This window comes from Antechinus flavipes, chromosome 1 (genome assembly GCF_016432865.1).
Source record: "Antechinus flavipes isolate AdamAnt ecotype Samford, QLD, Australia chromosome 1, AdamAnt_v2, whole genome shotgun sequence".
Taxonomy (NCBI): Eukaryota; Metazoa; Chordata; class Mammalia; order Dasyuromorphia; family Dasyuridae; genus Antechinus; species Antechinus flavipes.
In genome coordinates this window covers 199,959,330-199,984,492 of record NC_067398.1, presented here as the reverse complement: position 1 = coordinate 199,984,492, position 25,163 = coordinate 199,959,330, and positions in this window count along the sequence as shown.

The following is a 25,163-nucleotide window of genomic DNA, read 5'->3' as shown; positions in this document are numbered from 1 at the left end:
TGGCTTCACATCAGAAATTACACCATCACACTAATCAGTGATGTTAATATCTTTTTTTATATAGCTCTCCCTTAATCTTTCTGGGTTTCTTTATCTCTTTTACTTCTATTAAATCCTAATAATTTTTGTCTTTTATCATGTCCATTTTTGCGTAAAACATTCCCTTGATATCACTAAAGATTTTGAAGAATTCTCTTCATGTTTCCCATTCTATGGTTGTCTTACACTTCTTTATATGCTAATTTAAGAAAATTCTATCTCTCCTAGCAATTTTCTAGAATTCTGCATTCGGTTAGGTATATCTTTTCTTTCCTCCTTTACCTTTCCCTTTCTTTCTTTCCTCAGCTATTTGTAAAACCTTATCAGACAGCTATTTTTCTTTCTTGCTTTTTTTCTTCATGATGTTTTTTGTCAATGTTTCCTAAACAATACTATAACTCCCAATAGTTTTTTAGGCACTTTATCAGCTTGATCAAATCTTTTAAATCTATTTATTAACTCTATTTCATATTCATAACAGATATTATTTAGGTCATATCTACATGGTTTGAAGGTTTTCTCTACCTTCTTCAATTTAAGTATAAATTTTGCAATAAGAAACTCATGATCTAAACCACAGTCAGCACCAGGTATTGTTTTAACTGACTGTGTTGACCTTTTCCACATTTGGTTGAAAAATATATAATCAATGTAATGGTTTATTCTCAGAGGTTTTAAAGAAAAACAAAAAATAGTCCCTACATTCTAGCAGCTCACACTATTAAGTGGGAGACAAGATACAAATATACAATAAAAACAAACTATACATAGGATAAATTGAAAATAATCAACAAAAGAAAGGAAAATTAAGGGAAATACAGAAAGACTTCCTGGAAAAGGTGGGATTTTAACTGGGAAGTAAAGGAAACCAAGGAAATCAAGAGATAAGACAATCCTGACATTTGGGAGAGTCAGTAAAAAATAATCAGTGAGGAGATGGAATGTTTCCAGGAATAGTATGGTCATAAGTCACACTGAATCACAGAGTACAATAAAGTAAAAAAGAAATAGAAAGGGGGGAACAAATTATGAAGAGTTTTGAATATCAAATGATTTTATATTTGACACGGGAGTTTCTTAAGTAGGAGATGTTATACTATAGGACCTTCTCTTCAGGAAAAATCACTGATATCAGAGAAGAGAATATACCAATAGGGAGAGATGAGGCAGGTAGACCCACCAGCAGGCTATTACAATATTCTAAATATGAAGTGATAAAGCAGTAGCAAAGGAGAGAAGCAGATTTTTATGAGAGGTTTCACAAGAGTAAAATCAACAGACTTTGGCAACATATTGGATAGTGGTAGAAGGGAATGAAAAAGAGATGAAGACATCTACGTGAACCTGGGTAACTAGGAAGATGATAGCATCATCAACAAGAATTGAGAAAATAAAAGAGGGGAGGATTTGAGAGGGAAAGATAATAATAATAGGAGGTAGAAACATGGTGAATTTAAGATGTCTACAACACATCCAGTTTGAGATATCCAATAGGCAATTAGAGATTTGAGACTAGAGGTCAGGAAAGAAGTTAGGACTAGATGAGTAGATTTAAGAATAATCAGCATAGAGATGACAAGTTAATACTTGGGAACTGATAACATAACTACATGAAATAACATAGAAAGACTAACATAGAGAAATAGAGAGCCTAGGACAAAACTTTGTGGGATGCCTACAGATATGGCCTGGATGAATATCCAACAAAAGAAGTAGTAGTCAGAGAAATAGGAAGAAAACACTGAGAGTATAGTGTCTTGAAAATTTATAGAGAAGAGAACATTAAAGAGAAGGTGAATAAGAATGTCAAAGTTTCTTTCTTAAAAACTGTCAAAAAGATTGAGAAAAGTCACTACAATTGGCAATGAGGAGATGATTGGTATCTATAGAGAGAGCAATTTTGCTGAATGATGAGGTTAGAAATAGGATCCAAGACTGATACGGTACAGGGGCCAATTGATGATAAAATTAGAGTGTAGAGACATAAGAGGATAAAGAAGAATTAACCAAACTCTTTCAATTAAGTTGTCAAGATGGAGGAAAAGGGGAGAATATATCTAGTTCAAGGATAGCCTTGAAAGAAAACTGAAGGGTCAAGAAATTGGAGTTCATTTTGTGGACAAAGAACAGTTTAAGGTTTCAAATCAGACCAAGAGATAGAATATAAATAGAATGTGGTCTAATAAGGGAACTTTAGAATTAATGAATTCCTGGAAGAGCTTAAAAAGAATTAAAAAAAAAAAAAACAAATTAGAGAAGTAGAAGAAAAATTGGGAAATAAAATGAGAGCAATCCAAGAAAATCATGAAAAAAGAGTCAAAAGCTTGGTAAAAGAAACACACAAAAAAAAAAATAGAAAAAGATATATACAAAAAACTCATCAAAGAAAATAACTCATTAAAAAATAGAATTGGCCAAATGGGAAAGGAGGTGCAAAAGCTCCTGAAGAAAATAATTCCTTAAAAATTAGAATTGGACAGTGAAAGCTAATGATTCCATAAGACACCAAAATTTGATAAAACAAAATCAAAAGAATTAAAAATATAAGGAAATGTGAAATTTTTCATTGAAAAAATAACTGAACTGGAAAATAGATCCAGGAGATCTATTTAAGAATTATTGAACTACCTGAAAGCCATAGTCCCCCCCACTAAAATAAAAAAAAGCATAGACAGCATCTTTTAAGATATATTCAAAAAAACTGCCCTGATATCCTAGAACCAGAAAGCAAAAGAGAATTTGAAAGCAACTGGGTGACACAGTGGATAGACCACTGGATTTGGCATCAAGAAGACTCGTCTTCCTGAGTTCAAATCCAGCTTCAAACATTTATTTACTAGTTGTGTGATCCTGAACAAGTCACTTAATCCTGTTGCCTCAGTTCCTTATCAGTTAAAAGAATTCCCCAAAAGAATTGGGGGGGTGGAAATGGAAAACTGGTTCAGTATCTTCACTAATAAAATCTCAAATGAGGTCAAATGACGTCCAAAGATTTGGACACAACTGAAAAAATGACTAAACAATAACAAGAAAATTATTCAAGGGACAATTTCAGAGAAACTTAGGTGAGAAGACTCACATAAATTGATGCAGAATAAAGGGAGCTAAAATTGGAGCACAATTTATGAAACAATATAGACACTAGAAAGATAAACTATGTCAAAAGCAAAGCACTCTAATTAAAGCAATGGACAATCATGACTTCAGAGCACCTATATCATAGCCATGCCCTAAAAGAGCTGTGGACTCAAGGTACAAAATGAGACATATTTTTGGACTTGATCAGTGAAGTTTAAAAACCATCATTCCTTTTGTTCACTAGAGAAAATCTGCACTCCTTAAGATGGCATTTAAGACATTTTACACTTGGATTCCAATCCATCTTTTCTCTCTCTTTCCTCTCTCTCTCTCTCTCTCTCTCTCTCTCTCTCTCTCTCTCTCTCTCTCACACACACACACACACACACACACACACACACACACATAATATTTCCATAAAATTAGATTAGTGAGGCAGTCAGTTAGCATTTATTGTTGTTGTTGAGTCTTTTCAGTCCAACTTTCCATGACCTATTTGGAATACTCTTGGCAAACAAAGTGGAGTGGCTTGCCATTTCCTTTTTCAACTTATTTTACAGATGAGGAACTGAGGCAAATAGGGTTAAGATTATACAAGGTCACAAATCTAGTCAGTGTCTATGGAAGGATTTACACTGAGGTTTTTTCTAACTCCAGGCCAATAATTCTATCCACATTGTGTTCATTCTATCTAACTGCCCCAAGCAGTTATTAAGTTCTTGCTATGTATCTATTAGGTATCTTCTCACATCTCTTCTCATTGTGCTTTTTCTTTTTTAGAAGCCTAGAATAAGTACCTCCTCCTACATTATCTTACATAATTCCCCATCATATCACCATCATCTAAAAGAAATATCTTCCTTTTCAATATTCTAATAAAACTCAACCTACTTCTCTCCTTTTGTCTTCATCACATTCTACTTGTATTTTAGTTTTTATTTGACTTATCACATGTATCAGAAATCAAGCTACCAGATGAAAAGGACTATATTTTGTTTCATCTTTATATAAAAGGCCCCATTCTCCTCCACCCTCCACACACACACTTGGTGCATGTGGATAAATTCCCCACTTGCCCAGAGGAACCACATAGAAACTTGAGCATAAGCAGATATTTTCAGCTCTTTCCTGACTATGACTCATTACTGGGTTGAATCCTCCCACTTTTCATTGGTTGCTGAGCTGAAAAGCTTATAACACATCTGGAATAAACAAGAGATGGCTTCTAGTTAATGAATCTTGGAGGCAGTTTTTGAGAAACTGACACGAAAAGAGGTGGAGAAGGAAAGGATTCTTCACTATCCCAGTAAAATGGCAGGCTGGGGCCCAGATGGCCCTCACATCTGACTTAGAACATGGATTCAACTTGCCAGGCTGAGACTAAAGAAAGGCCTCTCCTTTTGTGTTTCCTTCCCTCTGGTATATATACATCATGAAGAGCAAAAATTCTTGGAAGGTCTGCCAGCATGGAACATAAGGACATCTACCAGAGATTTGAAAGATCCCATTTAGTATTTGACTAAACAATGTCAGTGCAGGGGTGAAATTATAAAGTGGATAATTAGCAGTCTTGAAAACACTGTCCTAATTTATCTAGCTATGGCCTCTCAACTAATTATACTAGGAGTAGTAACTTACTAGATTGTTTTAATTATTTTATGATTCTTGATTGCTTATCATTCCCTTTTTTGGGTGGGAACAAACTAAATGTTCGTATTTTATTCAAGTTTGTTATGTTGGCTTTTCTTTTAACTTTTCCCCTTTCCTAAGAAAATTCTTAGCCTTTGAATCCATATGCTTTTCTCTAATTAGCAACTCACTAAATAACAACTTTCCTCAGAAATCTGATAGGGAAGTAGAATGAAGCACTGAATGACCCTAATCCCTATTGAGAAGTCAAGCAACCACAAAGTAACAAAGTTAGCACACAGCTTCATGTGTGCTAAAGAAGTTAAAGCTTCATATGGGCACAGAGCTGGTGAAGTGGGCACTCTGAGGCCCCGTGAGTGCTAAAAGTAGTTGGCTTTAGCCCATATGTTATGTAGCATATGTGTTTTGTGCTCAGGATGTAGCATAGTGTTTTGCATATTATTGACATTCTATATACACTTGTAGAATTGAACTGAATTCTTTAGCTTTCTAAAATATTTCTGAAAATACATAAATCTGATTTACAGAGTCAAAATTACAAAAGATATAAGCTAAAGCATTTAGTTGAACTTAAGATAGAATTCAATAGAGATAAATGTAAAATTTTATACTTGGAAACAAAAAATTAAAATAAAAAGTATGAAGAATTATTACAGAGTTGAGATAGTAATCATTTATGAAAAAGATTTGGAGGTATTAGTGAAATTCAAGTATAATATATATCAGCAGTGTGGTAGAGCAATAGAAAAAAATAAATAAACCTGCATATACAAATAAGAAAACCAGGATGGCGAAGGGCCAATATCTATGGCACAGAAAAAAGAAATGGATATGTTTAACCAAGAGAAAAGAAGACTCAAGGGGATACTGGTAGCATTTGGAGAGAAGCCATTTGGAAGAGATTTTACACATATTCTGAGTGGTCCCAGAAGACAAATATAGGAACAATCTGTGTTCCATTCCAAATAGGCAAACTTAAGGTTGATGTCAGGACAACAATCCCAATAATTAGAGTTGTCCACAAATGGAATAGGTAACCTCAAGAGGCCAAACAGAGTTTGCTGGGTATGGAGATTCCCAAAGTATAAGGGTCAGATTAAATGGCTGTTGAGCACCTTTCCTACTCTCAGATTCTGTGGTGCTGATTCTATAAAATCCTACCTAAAGTGCCATAAAAAGCTCTTGATGGGAAATCAGCATTTGGATAATGATGATGTGTATTGAACACCAAAAAGGCCATCCAAAATAGCCCCAGTTGGGGGGAATAAAAAAGGACTGAACACTAGAAGAATGGTGAATGGTGTTAAACTCTAATAGAAACAGGAGTACAAAGTCATCCATAATAAATCTGATTAGAAAAAGAAAAGAGGAAAATCAAATTGTTACTCTTAAAAATGAAAAGGGAGAACTTTTTACCAATAAAGAGGAAATAAGAGCAATAATAATGAGTTACTTTGCCCAACTTTATGCCAATAAATTTGATAACCTAAGTGAAATGAATGACTACCTCCAAAAATATAGGCTTCCCAGATTAACAGAGGAGGAAGTAAATTGCTTAAATAGCCCCATTTCAGAAAAAGAAATAGAACAAGGTATTAATGAACTCCCTAAGAAAACATCCCCAGGACCAGATGGATTTACATGTGAATTCTACTAAACATTTAAAGAACAATTAGTCCCAATGCTATATAAACTATTTGAAAAAATCGGGAATGAAGGAGTCCTACCAAATTCCTTTTATGGCACAGACATGGTACTGATACGTAAACCAGATAAGTTGAAAATAGAGAAAGAAAATTATAGACCAATCTCCTTAATGAATATTGATGCTAAAATCTTAAATAAGATATTAGCAAAAAAAAAAAAACTACAGAAAATCATCCCCAGGATAATATACCATGATCAAGTAGGATTTATGCCAGGAATGCAGGGCTGGTTCAATATTAGGAAAACTATTAGTATAACTGACTATATTAATAACCAAATTAACAAATGTGATCATCTCAATAGATGCAGAAAAAGCATTTTATAAAATCCAACATCCATTCCTATTAAAAAACATGAGAGTATAGGAATAAATGGGCTTTTCCTTAAAATAATCAGTAGCATCTATTTAAAACCATCAGTAAGCATCATATATAATGGAGATAAATTGCAACCATTCCCAATAAGATCAGGAGTGCAACAAGGATGCTCACTATCACTATTACTATTCAATATTGTATTAGAAATGCTAGCTTTGACAATAAAAGTTGAGAAGGAGATTAAAGGAATTAGAGTAGGTGATGAGGATACCAAATTATCACTCTTTGTTGATGATAGGATGGCATACTTAGAGAACCCCAGAGATTCTACTAAAAAGCTATTAGAAATAATCCACACCTTTAGCAAAGTTGCAGGATATAAAATAAACCCACATAAGTCATCAGCATTCTTATATATCACTAACAAAATACAACAGTTAGAGTTACAAAGAGAAATTCCATTTAAAGTAGCTACCAATAGTATAAAATATTTAGGAATCTATCTGCCAAGGGAAAATCAGAAACTATATGAGCAAAATTACAAATCACTTTCCACACAAATAAAGTCAGAGCTAACCAACTGGAAAAATATTAAATGCTCTTGGATAGGGGGAGCAAATGTCATAAAGATGACAATACTACCTAAACTAATCTATTTAATTAGTGCTATACCAATTAGACTCCCAAAAAACTATTTTAGTGACCTAGAAAAAATAACAACAAAGTTCATATGGAAAAACAAAAGGTCAAGTATTTCAAGGGAATTAATGAAAAAAAAAAATCAAATGAAGGTGGCCAAGCTGTACCAGATCTAAAATTATATTATAAAGCAGCAGTTACCAAAACCATTTGGTATTGGCTAAGAAATAAACTAGTTGTTCAGTGAAATAGGTTAGATTTAAAGGACAAAACAGTCAATAACTTTAATAATCTAGTGTTTGACAAACCCAAAGATCCCAGTTTTGGGGATAAGAACTCACTGTTTGACAAAAATTGCTGGGAAAATTGGAAATTAGTATGGCAGAAACTAGGCATTGACCCACACTTAACACCATAGACTAAGATAAGGTCAAAATGGGTTCATGACCTAGGCATAATGAATGAGATTATAAATAAATTAGAAGAACATAGGATAGTTTACCTCTCAGACCTATGGAAGAGGAAGGAATTTTTGACCAAAGAAGAACTAGAGATCATTATTGATCATAAAATAGAAAATTTTGATTATATCAAATTGAAAAGTTTTTATACAAACTAATGCAAACAAGATTAGAAGGGAAGCAATAAAGTGGGAAAACATTTTTACAGTCAAAAGTTCTGATAAAGGCCTCATTTCCAAAATATATAGGGAATTGACTCTACTTTTTAAGAAATCAAACCATTCTCCAATTGATAAATGGTCAAAGGATATGAACAGACAATTCTCAGATGAAGAAATTGAAACTATTTCTAGCCATATGAAAAGATGGTCCAAATCATTATTAATCAGAGAAATGCAAATTAAGACAACTCTGAGATACCACTACACACCTGTCAAATTGGCTGGGATGACAGGAAAAGATAATGCAGAATGTTGGAGGGGATGTGGGAAAACTGAGACACTGATACATTGTTGGTAGAATTGTGAACACATCCAGACATTCTGGAGAGCAATTTGGAACTATGCTCAAAAAGTTATCAAACTGTGCATATCCTTTGATCCAGCAGTGTTACTACTGGGCCTATATCCCAAAGAGATTTTTAAAAAGGGAAAGGGATCTGTATGTGCAAGAATGCTTGTGGCAGCCCTGTTTGTAGTGGCCCGAAACTGGAAACTGAGTGGATGCCCTTCAATTGGAGAATGGCTAAATATATTGTGGTATATGAATATTATGGAATATTATTGTTCAGTAAGAAATGACCAACAGGATGATTTCAGAAAGGCCTGGAGAAACTTACATGAATTGACGCTGAGTGAAATGAGCAGGACCAGGAGATCATTATATACTTCAACAATAATACTATATGATGATCAATTCTGATGGACATGGCTCTCTTCAGCAATGAGATGAAACAAATCAGTTCCAATAGAGCAGTAATGAATTGAACCAGCTACACCCAGCAAAAGAACTCTGGGAGATGACTATGAACCACTATATAGAATTCCCAATCCCTCTATTTTTGTCCGCCTGCATTTTTTATTTTCTTCACAGGCTAATTGTACACTATTTCAAAGTCCGATTATAACTGTTTGGACGTGTGTGTGTGTGTGTATACATATAGATAGATAGATAGATAGATAGATAGATATAGATAGATAGATAGATATAGATATATATAGATATAGTATTTAACTTATACTTTAACATATTTAACATGTATTGGTCAACCTGCCATCTGGGGGAACAGATGGAGGGAAGAAGGGGAAAAGTTGGAACAAAAGGTTTTGCAATTGTCAATACTTTAAAATTATCCATGCATATAACTTGTAAATAAAAAGCTATTTTAAAAAGTCATCCATAAGAATCATTGAGTGATTCTAAAAAATAGAAAATCAAATATTAACATCTATTTTCATTGTATTTTTATTTATTTTGTTAAACATTTCCCAGTTTTAATGTTGTTCAAGATGGAGAGAAGGCTGCATGTGGCCTGCAGCATATTTCACTCCTCTGTCCTAGAGTCCTAAGTCAAAAGGCCTCTCAAGCTAAGTCAAATCAGAAGTGCTCATCTCATCTCTATAGCAATGCTACATAGTAGAGACACAGAAACACCTGTTAGAACATACATTTCAATATGATAATTGCCACAAAATTATAGCTATTTCACTCTTTGCAAAAAGACTCTTTCCAACACCTTCCTCAGCATTTATCTTGGAGGAAGCACATTTACATCAAACTAAATACAAAAATTATCATTCTCATTCTCAAGGAGTTTTTAGTCTCACAAATCAGGTCACCACATTCAGAGACAAAAATGTTAAACAAAAGCCCTCCTTAGGAGGAAAAATAGACAAGATGGAGAGAAAGCCCTGAGAGCCCCTGCTGGCACAGATTGGTGTAATAGCAACTTAAACAGGTGCAGATCCCACACCTTCTGTTTGAGCAAGATGAAGGTCCCAGAAGTCCCATCTTCTGTTATCAATAGATTGAAATTTAGACTGTCACTTAAAAAGAAATCCCTTAGAAAAAGAAATCAAGCCCATTAAAATAAGCCAAAAAAATCCATTTTTGTTTTTTCTTTCTTTGTGTTTCTAAAATAAAACATATCCATCAGTATCCTTTCATTGCCAAAATATATGCATTTATTATGAGACAATTATTGTAGAATGTGTTTACATGATATGTCATACTTTTCTCTCCTGTATATCCTTTCATCTGTAGATCTCAAAGCATTTTATAAACTCTAATTTTCCAAAATCTATAAGTTTGCAAGTATAATCATTCTCTATCTTCAAATCTATTTCTTTGTTTGAATGCAAACAAACAGAGAGGTTAAGGAACAGTGATTACAAAGAAAATCTGACTGAGAACAGGATTGCAAATGGAAGACCTGAACAAATGTGTTAGCCCTCAGACCCCACACTAGCCTCACCTCAGTCTGTTCTGTTCATCTGTTCAGTTTCTTACAGCAGATGGAAGGAGCACTGAACTGTATACAATCATTACTGAATTTAAAAATCCAACACTATAAAAAATATATCAAGAAAACAAACAATATCTTAGCCTCACACACACTTGGAAATCTTTTTTTTTTCTATAAAGCTCAAATATACAGATTGGGAGTTATAAACTCCCATGTAGGAAGGAATGATGACAAAAGGTTACATTGTGAGGGTTCTGTTCTTACACACCTGTTAACAGTTGAGTTTAATTGTGTAACAGCTGGTACTCATTTGGGGTAGTCACTGTACCTGGTTACTCCTTTTTCATGTTATTTCCTGGTTTGGCGTTGCTTCTGAACAATATGTATTTTTTTAAAGCTCAAATATAAATTTTGAAACTCTGAAAGGAAACATAATCGAAATTATTTCTCTATATATCTTTTCATTGTGGAGTCTATTTAGGCTAGAGATGGTGATTATTAGGTGTGGGGGGAAAATCTTCAGAGTAAAAAGAAGGTTTGACTGGCTGTCTATCTTTTATTGTCTTGGAATTCTTTCCAGCCTTCTCTTAGTTTGACTTCAGTTTTAAATGGTTGTGATTTACAGCTATTTATGGGCCAGAATGGCAAGGAATCCTGTCTTTTTATGAGTGGGGAAAGATGTGCTTCCTGTTTTACAAACATATGGGGAAGGACATATGCATGCAGTGTTAGAAAGCAAAAAAGCATCATGAAAGCAAGATGTCTCTTGTACAATATTAAATCCAATGAAAGATTTTGATGAAGAGGAAGAGACATTTAGGAAGTTAAAGGTAAAAAGTTTAATGTACATAGACTGAATGAAAGATAAGAAACAACAAACCTATGCAAAAATGTATAAATGTGTCTGTGTGCAATAATAGGTTAATAAAGTATTTTTAAACATTCAGATCTTTCTGGATCTGAGGCTGGCTTTCTGTGCAGAACACAACATGATCTCTGTTCCAAATAAAACAAATTTATGTTCCTAAATAAAATATTTTAATATTATGTTTCTCGATACAAAGTCTAATTGAGAAAAGTATATTCAGGTCCAAATATGAATATGTGAAAATATTCAGCATCTAGACAAAAGAAAATTGTATCTGTTAGTTATCTTATCATTATAAGCCAAAGAAATGAATTAAAAAACTGTAAAACCATAGTATGGACTTATGATTAGTAAGTCAACTTTATAAGTTGATGAGCTAGATTCAAATGTCTATAGAAAATAATCTTTAAAACTTTTTAAAATGAAAGAAAGAAAATTAAACAAGCAAGGATTTTTCCTGATGAGGTAACTGCTTTTAAAAGTAGCTAATTAGTGAACCTGATTCTGAAATAGCCAGGGTCAGTAAAGAATTTTCTGATAATTATCCCTGAACGGTAGTGATTTTACTTCATAGGAATGAACATTAATTTCCTTAGTTAACTACCAACATAGAACAAAGAAATTAAATAAATAGTTTCTGAGATTATTATTCTGGAACCTCACTAAAATGATTAATCTTGGAGGAAACTGTGTCAAGTCCATCTTAAGTCCCCTCCAAAACATTATTATTTAATTACAACAATGATCTTATAATGGAGTTGTCTCACCTCAAATATCAAGTAAGAATTTTCAAGTAAACTGGAATTTAGCTCCTCCCTATCCAGTCATTCCTTTCAATAATGAGTGTCACTTCATTTATTTCCCACTTACACACTGGACATAGTAAAATGTTTATTTCTTGCTCCTCATTGTACTTCCCTTCCATTTCTATATCACCATTAATCAGCAATTTCTCCTTTGAAGTTCACTCTGACTGAATACAAAATGCTATTTAGATTCTGGTGACTTTTCTCTCCCAAGAGCTCAGACCATTTTCATTTCCCAAGAAGTTTAATTTTCTGTTCAGTCTTCTCCATCATTAAGAGTAGGATTGTAAATTTACACTTGAGCTCTCATGATTCTCATCCCACCATAGCACACACAAAGATAGTCACATCCTTGATCTCATCATCACTTACAGTATTATTAGACTGCCTACAAACTGAAGGTCTACAGAGCCATTGTGCTGCCTTATTGTTATGAAACCTAGACAGTCAGTGCCATGCTAGGAAATTTTCTGTGGTTGTTTTTGTTTTTGTAGCGGGATGTGGGAGGTGTTTTAGGGTAATTATGGAGCCTGTGTCTGATTATCTAAAAACTATTTTTAAAGCAAAAACAAAAACACTGTCTTTTGAACTTAGAGTATTACAGAACTCACTCTTCTTTTGAAGAAGGAATCACTAAGGATTAGAGCTGAAGCAAGAAGTTAGAAGCCAAGAACTTCACAATCCCATTCCTCACAAGACCACAAAAGCATTAGGATGAGACTACATGGCATCTAGCAGCATCCACTGAAGGCTTTGTGTCCAGGGAAGCAGTGTCCACTAGAGCAACAAACATCAGTGGGGTAACATCCAGCTAAAACTATGTGTCCAAAGACCAGTTGGAAATAGAACCAGTAGTTAAAACATGATGATATTTCTAGAAGAAGCCAGGGGCCATTTAGTATTAGTGTTGTGAATTGCCTCTTCATATATGTATTTCTGGTCATACAAATTCCTTACATACATGTTTCTCTTCGTGTGGATGTGTAAAGGTCTGAAACTCTGAGTAGGTGCACTGGGCTCCAACAAGCAAGCACTTAAGGCTATTTACCAATTGGACAATACTCTATTGGCATATGCTTGGAAAATGGCCTTTCCCATTATTCTGTGCTGGCTCAATCTTTTGATGTATACAGATAATCGTAGGAGGGATTAGGAGGTGGTGTAAAATAAGCCAGAGTCACTTTGGCTGTGCATGAGGAAAAGGGAGATCATGGAGAACTTGCATCCATTCCCTTCACTTCTCCCCCTGAAGACCAAGAATAAAGACCAAGGACTTTTGCTTATCCTGACTCTAGCTGATTCCAAGGCATCCAGGGAGCTAACCCAGACTTCATATGTATGTGTGTTTCTTCATGATCTTCTATGTTTATTCCATGGATGCTATATTTGTGAGAAATTGTATAGCAGGCTTCCAAAAGAAATGTTCATTAAATCCCAATATTTTGAACTAATTGTTCATCTCTGAATAAGCAGCAGGAGGAAGTTGCGAGGGAGGAGGAAGAATCTTCAGGTACTACATATGTTTATATTAAATATTTGCTAGTTTTGTGCATCCAGTGCCTGACACATAGTGAGTAAAGAATGACTTTAAGTTCACTAAATGACTAATGGCTGAATTGGGCATCAGATAAACTGGGTTTAAATCCTGGATCTACTGTTTACTTTTTATGTGAATCTGGGCAAATTCATATAACCTTTCTGGGCCTCAGTTGCCTTACTGAAAAAATAGAAATGACAATTATTCCTAGGATCCTATATCCACAGGGCCATTGTGGAGGAAGCACTCTCTAAACTATAAAGTGTTATTTAAAGAGACAAGATTTTAGAAAATTAAGAGTTTTAGAGATTTAAATTTGGCTAACTGAATAGTAGAACTCACTACTGACACAATGTGTAATTATATTATTTTTAATAAGAAAATTATGGTACAACGATTTCAAACTATGAGATACCACCAGAAGATTTCTTATACAACCTTCTCATGAAATAATTTCTCAATCCCTAAATCATCCTTAAATAGTATTTGGTTTTCATTCTCTCTTCAACCCCAGGCCCAATTTAGAGTGGAACCCATCAGTTAAACTAACATACAAGCAACATGAAGTGATCATTATAAAGGTAGCATGACAATGAGATAGAAATTATTTGGATTATAAAACACTCAAATATTCTGTTTTAACTGTAACATGTCCCTTTTAGAATGCCTCATTAAAATACATAGATATAGATAGATAGATAGATAGATAGATAGATAGATAGATAGATAGATAGACAGATTAGATGATAGATAGATATGGACAGAAGCTGAGAATTTTCTTGAGATTAGATCATTTATCCTGTTGTTGAAGAGAAGCTATAAGAATAATTCTATTATCTTGACAAGATTAGCTACATCCTGTATTTTCATATAAACATATTTAGAACATACAGAGATTATATGCCCATCAGTCTAGGGAACTTTCATGAATATTTATGAAACTGAGTTGAATACTTGGAGTTGCATTAATTTGCATTATTGTTGATAGAGTTGGGCTTTGGATTTACCTATTAGTGTTCTTATAAATCTCACTAATGGATATAATAGAGGTCCCTTTAGCAATGTACCCTTACTAATTCTCCAACCATGGCAATAGAAAGCATTAAAGTGTCCTGAGACAATTTGCAGTTAAAATGGTTTGTCTGTGTCTAGCAATATATATTTATGGCCATACAGTATTTTGTATCTTTATCTTTTTTAATGCAGTATTAATATTGATATTGGTCTCAGAAGGGAATTACTATGTACAAAGGATGCTGAAATGATGAAGGAAAAACTTATTTACTTACTCTTATTAAAGTGAGTAGCATATTTATAATGATTTAACAGAATAAACATACTCTGACTTAAAGATTATCATCTTTAACAGAATTAGGTAAACATTAACATCAAGTTTACAATAAATGTCAGATTTACTCTGATTTCAAGGCTGTTGCTAATATGGGAAAGGGTACATTTTGAAAGCTCAGGTCAAAACAAAAGGTTATCTTCTATAGGTTATAAGTACTTGGAGCTTCCCTAAATGTCCCAAGTTAAACATAATTTCTTTTTTTTATTTCTCCTTCTCTCTCCTTCTTTCTCTTCTACTATTCCTCTCTCCTTTTTCTTCCCCTCCTGTCCCTCCTCTTCCCTTTCTCTCTCTTTCTCTCTCTTCTACTCCTTCCTTCCTCCTCTAATGGTTTCCTCTCCTTTCTCTTCCCTTTTTCCTTTCTCTTTCATTCTTCCTCTTTCCCTTCCTATCTCTTTTACTGTCCAATTCCTACCTCATTGCTGGTAATGCTACCCACTCATCTCAAATAATACTCAAAGAAACAACTACTGATTGATTCTGATCCTATTATGAAAGGACTAAAAGAAAGTAAGACATAGTCTATTAGTCTTCCAAAGATAGTACTCTTAAGGTTATTTAAAAAGCACTAGGCTTCAGAGTCAAGAGACTTGGATTTTAGTTAGAAGTCTATCACTTCTAAAGTAAATTCCAATTTCTTTGAATCTCAGTATCCTTCTTTTATTTAAAATGGGCATATAAATGAGCCTTTTGTGAAGATATTTTGATAAATGAAAACTTGGAAATAAGGCAGAAATTTATGAATAAATATCAACAAAGTGTGCTTTTCTGTTAAGTTATGCACAAGATTAGTGTTGGATGAGGTTTTCTAGAAGTGTTATTTTGACCAACAAATTAAAAAGAAACAGACATCAGAAGATGAGACTTTATGTGTGAAAGGACTAGAAATCACAATTTTACAGATGACAAAACTGATGTTTCTTGCCCAAGTAAAGTGACTTGCCCCAGCCAAAACTCTCAGTATGGTAGATGCCATATGGCATCTTTGATGTGTTGCTCCAGTAGCACTCCAATCTTAATATATAGCCCAAAGTTCATCATTATGATACTAAAAGGTCCCCCTGCCCAGTCTTTAAGAATAGTAATTGGCATTCACAAATTGTAAATGACTTTGCATCTATGATCAAATTTAATCTCATGATAGCCACACAACAAAGGGACTTCAGATATTAGATATTATTCAGACAATAATCTCCATTTTACAGATAAAGACACAGACATTCAGAGAGGCTAAAAGACTTGCCCTTTGGAGACAGCTTGTGTCAGAGATAGGATATGAAAACAAGTTTTCCTTACCCGAGTTCAACATACTATCTTCTATGCCAGATATGTTGCATTCATTCCATAGTCTACATAGGGCCAACACAACTCTCAAGTGTTGGTTGGAGTCAGATTAAAATGTAATTGTGAAGTGTTTAATAATTTTTTTATAAAGGAAAATCACATCAAACAATAAAAGAAAATCTACAAGAAAGCAAAGCTTGGCAATTATAACTACAATGTATTCTATTATTATATACTTTTTTGAAATGGAAATTTGTTACATATTTTGAATATTTTCTTGTATTTTGCTCTGTATGTGACAATTTTTTCCTTTTTTATTTCATTTTTATCTATTTTCTATTTGTTTTAAATTTTAAAATTTTAATTTTTTAAATGCAACATAATGATAATTTGTGATTTTATTTTTATTGTTTTTATTTATTTAATATTTTCCTCAGTTACAAATAAAGAAACTTTTTACATTTGTTTTTAAAACATTTGAGATCCAGATTCTCTCCCTTATCCCCAAACCCAGCCTCATTAAGAAACCACATGTAAAATTGTGCAAAAATTGTGCAAAAAGAAAACAGGTATCCCACCCACCACCCCCCCAAAAAAAAAACCTTAAGAAAAATTAAGCTAACAGGGAAAGGGAGAGAGAGTATGTTTCAGTCTGTATTCAGACACTGTTGGTTCCTTCTCTGGATATGAATAGGATATTTCATCATAAATCCTTCTGATTCGTCATGGATCACTGTACTGCTGAGAACAGTATAGTCATTTATATAACGTTGTTATTACTTTATCCACAATACATTTCACTTTACTTGAGTTCATGGAGGAATTTTCAGGTTTTTCTGGGAGCATCCTGTATCATTTCCCACAGAACTATAATATTCCATCATAATCATCCCATCATAATCACATACCACAATTTATTCAGCCATTTCTCAATTGGTGGAATTCCCCTCAATTTCCAACTTTTGTTTTTTTTGCCCTGAAAAGAGAGCTGCTATAAAATTTTTTTTAACTATAGGTTATTTTTCTTTTTTAAATAATCTCTTTTGGAATTCATGACTACTAGTGGTATTATTATATCAAAGAATATGCAAAATGTATAGCCTTTTGAGGAAAGATCATATCTTTTGATCATTCATGATTAGGGAATGGCCATTATTTTTTATAAATTTGACTTAGTTACTTCTGTGTTTGAGAAATTAGGCCTCATCAGAAAAACGTTCTTCAATTTTTTTTTGCAATTACTATTGCTATTTATTCTATTCTCTCTCTCCTTTTATTCTGTCCCTCCTCAAAAGTGTTTTGCTACCGACCACTCTTACCCCCAATATGCCCTCTTCCCATATCCCATTTCCCTTCTTTCCTGCAGGGTAAGACAGATTTCTATACATGTATTGAGTGTATATGTTATTTCTTCTTTGTGATAATTCTGATAAGAGTAAAGTTCACTCACTACCACTCTCCTCCCCTCTTCCCCTTTACTATAAAAGCTTTTTCTTGCCTCTTTTTATGGTAGATAATTTGCACCACTCCACTTCTCCCTTTTTCTTTCTCCAGTACATTCCTCTTGCAACCCTTAATTTTTTTCAGATATTATTTCTTCATATTCAACTCACATCTGTATCCTGTTTAAATATAATCCTTCTAACAGCCCTAATAATGAGAAACTTCTAATGAATTACAAGTATAATTCTCTAATGTAGGAATGTAAATAGTAAATCTTATTAAGTCCCTTATGATATCACTTTCCTGATTACCTGCTTATGATTCTCCTGTCCTGTATTTGAAAATTAAATTTTCTATTCAATTTGATCTTTTCATTAAAAAAATGCTTTAAAATCCTTTATTTCACTGAATTTCTACCTTTTTCCCTGAAGGATTATACTTGTTTTTCCTAGGTAGGTGATTCTGAGTTGTAATCTTTGCTCCACTGTTCTCCAGAATATCATATCCCAAGCCCTCTAATTCTTTAATGTACAAGCTCCTAATCTTGTGTTATCCTGACCGTGGCTCCACTATATGTGAATTATTTCTTTCTGAATGCTTACAATAGTTTCTCCTTGATCTGAGAGTTCTGGAATTCGCCTATAATAGTCCTGAGAGTTTTCATTTGGGGATTTCTTTTAGAAGGTGATAAGTGGAATTTTTCAATTTCTATTTTATCTTCTCATTCTAGAATCTCAGGACAGTTTTCCTTGATAATTTCTTGAAAGCTGAAGTTCAGATTCGTTTTTATTATAACTTTCAGATAGACCAACAATTTTTAAATTTTCTATTCTTGATCTATTTTCCTATCAGTTGCTTTTCCAATGAGATATTTCACATTGTTTTCTAATTTTTCATTCTTTTGGTTTTGTTTTATTGTTTCTTAATTTCTTATAAAATCATTAGCTTCCATTTGCTTGATTTTAATATTTAAGGAATTGTTTTTTCAGTGAGCTTTTGTACCTCTTTTCCCATTTGGCCAATTTTGCTCTTTAAGGCATTCTTCTCATTAGCTTTTTCTATTTCCTTTTGTGCCACTCTCAATTCTCTTCCTAATTTTTCCTCTGTCTCCCTTAATTAATTTTCAGAATCCTTTTTGAGCTGTTCCACAAGCTGAGACCAATTCTCATTTTTCTTGGAGGTTTTGCATGTAGGAGCTTTGACTTTGTTGTCTTCTTTGGAGTGTGTGTTTTGATTTTCCTTGTCACCATAGTAACTTTCTATGGTTGGAATGTTTTTCTGTTATCTGCTTATTTTCCTAACTTATTACTTGGCTTTTAACTCTTTGTTAAAGTAGGGCTCTATTTCCAGGGTGGAGGATGCACTGTCCCAAGCTGTTTTCAGAGATCCTTCTAAAGACCTGATCACAAGCATTCTTTTTTCCTTTAGAACTGTTAGTGTTTCCACCCCTCTGTAACTATAAGATCTAGTGTGTTAAAGCAACAGAGCTCTTCCTCAATGTTAATAAAGAGACCTCCTGTGATCTGAGGTGTCTGAAAGCTTCCACCACCACCACTGCCCATGCCCAGGGTCAGTGTGCTGGTTTCCCCAAAGCTTCTCATCCTACTGACAAACCGTTTCTTCTAACCTTTCAAGTAGTCTTTGGTGTCTCTGGGCTGACAGTTATGGCAGCCACTAGTACTAGTGCTGATTCAAAGGTCCCTAGGTCAGCTCCTGCTTTGCTATCATGAATATGTGGTTGGGGTTTGGGTTGGGGCTGAGTCAGACCCAGGACTGCACTGGTGGAGCCTTCATTGGAATTGTATGCTGAATTCCCACCCTAGAGCCACAGATCTTCCCTGCTGGCTTTCTAAGTTGTCTCCAATTGGAAAATGCTGTACTCCATCTTTTCGAGTGTTCTGACACTTTAAAATTTGTTAAGAGTCATTATTTAAAGGAACTTGGAGCAGTTTGGGGGAGAGGTCAGGCAAGTACCTGCCTTTACTCTGCCATCTTGGCTCTACCTCCTAATTTGTGATTTTCTTAGTCAATTAGTCCTACAGAGATTTATTTCTACTTAACTTTGATACTACTATTGATCAGTCTGCCTTCTAATGATAAGGAAACTAGATTCCAATTAGATAACAGACAAATTTGGGGCAGCTAGGTGACACAATGGATAAAACACCAGGCTGGAAGTCATAAAGACCTGAATTCAAATCTGATCTCAAACCCCCAAAACCTGTAATCATGGGTAAGTCATTTAGCCCCCTTTGCCTCAATTTCCTTATCTGTAAAATGAGCTAGGGAAGAAAATGACAAACTACTTTGATAATGCTCAAGAAAATGCTCAAAAAGGGATTTTGTCCAAAGAGTTGAACAAGACTAAAATAAGTGAACAAATAGACAAAATTAATCAAATCCCATTAAAATAATTGCATCTGTCTATCTCAACTGATTTTTTCAATGTTATGATCTAGGATCTCGACTGAGGATACTAGCTACATATTTTAACTAAAGAATTTAAATTATGATGTTAATTATAAAGTTATGAAAGAAAAATAGTTAACAGCATTTCTGGTATGAAACACTGAAGTCCATTGAAAATACATAATCCAAGATTTTTTTTTAAAAAGACTTAATTCTTTCTCCCTATTACTGTCTTCATTGCTCCAACTACAACATTGCTTCAGTACAGAAATCAAACTTCATCTACTGAAATGTGTACGTGTATCTATGGCTTTATTTTCATCCATTCCAATTATTTATAAAGGATGACTTTTAAAACTTTAACTAGGAACTCTAGAATAAATAGACAAAAGGAAGTTGGCAGCATTTCCTTTTTACAATTTACATAATGGGTAACAAATTTAGAAGCAATTCCTAACAGGAGAAACAAGAAATACATCTATTAGCATACAGAGAATAAATACAATAAATATATAGTAGTTAGGAAAGGAAGATGCTAATAATTAGAGGAAAAATCAGAAAAGGTTTCATGCAAATATGTTTGGATTAAATCTTTAGGAAGATCCTTTGAGGCAGAGGGCAATTTAAGTAGCACATTCCAGGTTTTGGAAGCCAGTGTGTAAAAGAGCACTATGATAGGATTTGTAAGGCCATATGTAAAGAAAAGAGATAGGGCCAATTTGGCTAGATAGCAAAATGCAGAGAGGAGAATAATATATGATGAGGCTGAAAGATATATTTAAGCCAGGTTGTGAAGTCCTTTAAAAACCAAATAGAAGGATTAATATTTTATCCTACAAGCAATAAGGAAATACTGGAGTTGGTTAAATAGGGAAAAGACAGAATCAAATCTATACTTAAAAAAAAAAAAAAAAAACACTTTAGCATCTATTCAGGATGGACTCTAATGGGAAGAGACTTGAGACAAGAAGACCAATTAGAAGATTGTTACAATACTCTAGGTTAGAAGTGATAGGAGTGTGAATTAAGGTGTGGTTGTGTGAATAAAGAATAGAGGCTGAATGTGAAAGATCTTTTGGGAGTAGAATTGGAACACTTTTGCAACTCATTAGATATATGGGGTGAATGCAAGAGACTACTCAAGTAAAATGCCAAGGTTAGAAATCTGAGAGACTAGGATAATGGTGGAGGCTTTGACTAAAAGCAAAAGCAGAGGAAAAGTTTTAGAGGGAAAGAAAATGAATTCTGTTTTAAATATATTGAATTACAGTTGTCTCCAAAATATCTAGTTTAAAATATCTAATAAATAATTGGTAATATAGAACTGAAGCTCAAGGAAGAGACTGGAATTACAAATGTGCATCTGTGAATTATCTGCATAAAAATTAAATTTAAACTCATGAGAGTTGATAAGGTTGCCATGAGAGAAGGTGTAGAGAGGGAAGAGATGGTCCAGCATAAAGCTTTAGGAAACACCCCAAATTATATATTACATTATATATTACATATAACTTATATTGAATAATAAATATAACAACCAAAATTATATATGATATAATAAAATCATATATTATAATATGGATAAGTCAGTAAAAGACTGAGAAGAGAGAGCTAAGTAGTATGAAAACCAGAACAGAATGATGTCACAAAAACTCAGAAAGAAGAATATATCCCAGAATAGATGATAGCTAAGTGTTAAATGCAGAAAAGACACCAAGAAGAAATATGTGTGTGATGGGGGGAGGGGAGGAAGTCAAGAGATTTTGCGATGAAGAGAAAAGGAGAAGGGGGAAGCTTAAGCAAACTGCCTTAATTTTGTCAGCAAAATAAGAAGCAAGGTTCTTAACTAAGAGAGTGGGAGGAGGAGGGCTGAGGAGAGTGAGAGAGAGAATCAATTATAGAGAAATAAAAGGATTGTCTTGCTCTAATGAAGGTCTAGTTGAAGTTGGATGGCATAAATTTATACTGTACTCAGCACAGTTACATGATTGCTTCCAGCTCTTTCTAACAGCAAGTAGGAATAATTAGTATTGATAGCACCATGGGGTGAGAGATTGAAGAGGGGAGGAGAGGAGAGAATCCGTTAAGTACAGGTCTTTTTATTGGGTTTCATGGATACTGCATCTTTTACAAATTGAAAGATTGGGCAACTGATTCAAGCAAGTCTATTGGAGCCATTTTTCAAATAGTATGTGCTCACATTGTATCTCTGAATCCACATTTTGGTAATTCTCAATAATTCTCAACAATACTTTAAACTTTTCCTTATAATTATGTGTTATGATTATCTATGTTTAATGTTCTTTGATGTTGCCATTTTAATTGTTTTAGGGCACCAAGAACTTGCCCATGTAAGATGGTGAAATATAAATTTAACCTATGGTCTGACTGATCTACCAACCAGTCATGTCTCATGATTCTCCTTCTCTTCTAGCCTTTCTATTCCCTGAGACACAACAGTATTGATCAATATTACATAAACCTAATTGATCAAATAATTGCAGGATTTGACAGGTTTGTCTCCAATTCTGAAAGTTGTTCTTCTGTAGGTAAAATGCTATAAAACATTATTGCATGCTACAAAGAAATCTTTCATGAAAGGAAGAATCAATCAATATGGCAAACTTCATTACTGTCTTATTTTAAGAAATTGCCACAGCCATCCCAGTCTTCAGCAACCACCACCCTCATCAGTCAGCAGTTATCAACATTAAGGTAAGATCCTTCACTAGCAAAAAGATTACAACTCACTGAAGGCTCATATGATATTTAGCATTTTCTAGTAATAAAGTATTTTAATTAAAATATGTACATTTTTAGACAAAATACTATTTCACATTTAATAGACTACAATATAGTGTAAACATAACTTTTATATGTACTGGGAAACCAAAACATTCATGTGACTGGTTTTATTGCAGTGGTCTGGAACTGAACCCACAATATCTCCAAGGTATGCCTGTATGGAGTCAGTGTTTGGGAAGTAAGCAAAGTAGAGTATAATATTTAATGACTTGAAAAAGTATTGAGGCTGATAAAAGGAAAACAATATAAACAATTACCACAGTAGTGTAATGGAAAGAATATCCACAAATCAATTGAAACTGAATGTTGTTAAATTACATTGTCCAAGGTTATCCCCAAAGAAGAGATAAAGAAAGCTACCTCTCCCTATTTGTTTGCAAAGAATGGGTAAATAAATCAGTGTGGAACATTACATATAAAATTAAACTTGTTCACTATGTCGGTTAATTTTGCTGAACTTTTCCCTCTTTTTCATTCTTTATCATAATGGATATCCTTTAAGGAGTAAGAGATACAAAAACCATTTGGAAAATGGCATCTTTAAAAAAAATTGTATCCAAAAAAATTATTTTAAAAGATCCTAGCCTCAAAAAAACCCTTCTTTGGAAAAAATTACAGAGTTCATCTGTTTAAAAAAGTCAGATCTGTGATAGTCAAAGGTAGTATTCAGTTCCTCTTGATTCTTACCAGTAAAAAAGTCTGTGATAGAACCTCTTCAGGTGGGATGTGTGGAGATCATAGATGTTATTCAAAGTTGATTATCATAAACAGATTCAAAGTCAGAGGCAGATTCAAAATCCCAAAATGCAGGAAATAATTAAGTAGTATCAGAATCTAAGAGATAAGCATTGTAAAGGGTCATGTAATCAACCATGACCTGGGTATCCAAAGCAAGGTTGGATTCATTCAAATCTAAAAGGATCTGTTCTTCAGTATGACTCCTTGGATTTCTTGACCATTCTTTGTGTGATTCAGGGGCCAGGATATAAAGATTAGATGCTAAACTTACTAGCAGTTTAGCTGTAATTTACTTGACAATTGAAGTAGATTTCTATAGAATCACACAATATTTTCACCTGGCCTAGTAATTAATTTACATTTCAATAGTTAAACCAGGTTCCAAAAAGAGATTGCTAAGAACTAACTAATTCTAAAATTAGCATTCAATTCAATTTCATGAACTTTTATTTATTATTATTATTAAATGTGCTATGAATAAGTTATTGTGTTAGAGGTTTGGAAATACAGAGACAAAAAATCAAGTCCTTTACTTCAAAAAGCTTCTTTCTAATGACAGATAACATACATGTAAATAAAAATGTCTAAAAATATCTCAATTGGGAGAATATGATGTAGTACCTCAGCTTACTCTTCAAAGAATTTTGAGATAAAGATGCAAAGAGGATATATTACATACAGAAGTGTCAGCCTATATAAAGTCATGAAGATTGGAGATGGTATATAGAGTTCTAAGACCATGCTGGTTGAAATACATGATAGGAAATAATAAATCTGGAAATAAATCTGAAAAAGAGAGAAACCAGATTGTAGAGAGCTTGAATTCTAGGCGCTTAGGTTTTTATTTTATCCTTGAATGAGAGATCCAGAAAAGTAGAGAGAGGTACAGCCAAAAGTTTACTTCATCATAGTCATATTAATTTGGTAGCTGTATGGAGGATAGATAAATAATCTACCATTGAATGTATACCTTGTCAGAGTCAGCAAATCTGTCTTGAAACAAGTCAAATGCATGCTGTAGTTGCCCAATAAAATCTTCAAAGTTGCTGAGTCCCTGTCAAGGCAAGACCCAGAAAATGGCTTTTTCTCTGAGTTATGAGATCAAAAAGACTATTTTGGTTCAAAGACTTATCCCATGGCAAATTTTCCAGAATCAGGTTCTATAAATAGGTGTGGGTCTCAGGATCCAATATTAAGTGTAAATGATAAAAGGGTGACTCTAAGTAGCCAAGAACAAGTGAGGAGGCTAAGAGTTAACAAGAAATTAATTATAATCACATGGGAAACAAAATATTAGTCTGAACAGGCTAATGGGTCATTATCTTGAATTGTAGGGAATCTTTCCTACAATTTTGCCCAAAATGGTCATTATATTTCCATTTGAAAACCCTAGAAGTGAGAAATTCTTCATTTTAAAGAAACCCATTCCACTTCAGCTGTTTGGTTAGTTGGTTGTTGGCCTTCATTGACCTCTCAGAGAGGAACAAAATGGCATCTCTATGTTAGTATTGAGGTACGGTGTCTGACTGTGGATGCCCAGCCCAAGACAAACTCAGAATACTCCACCATA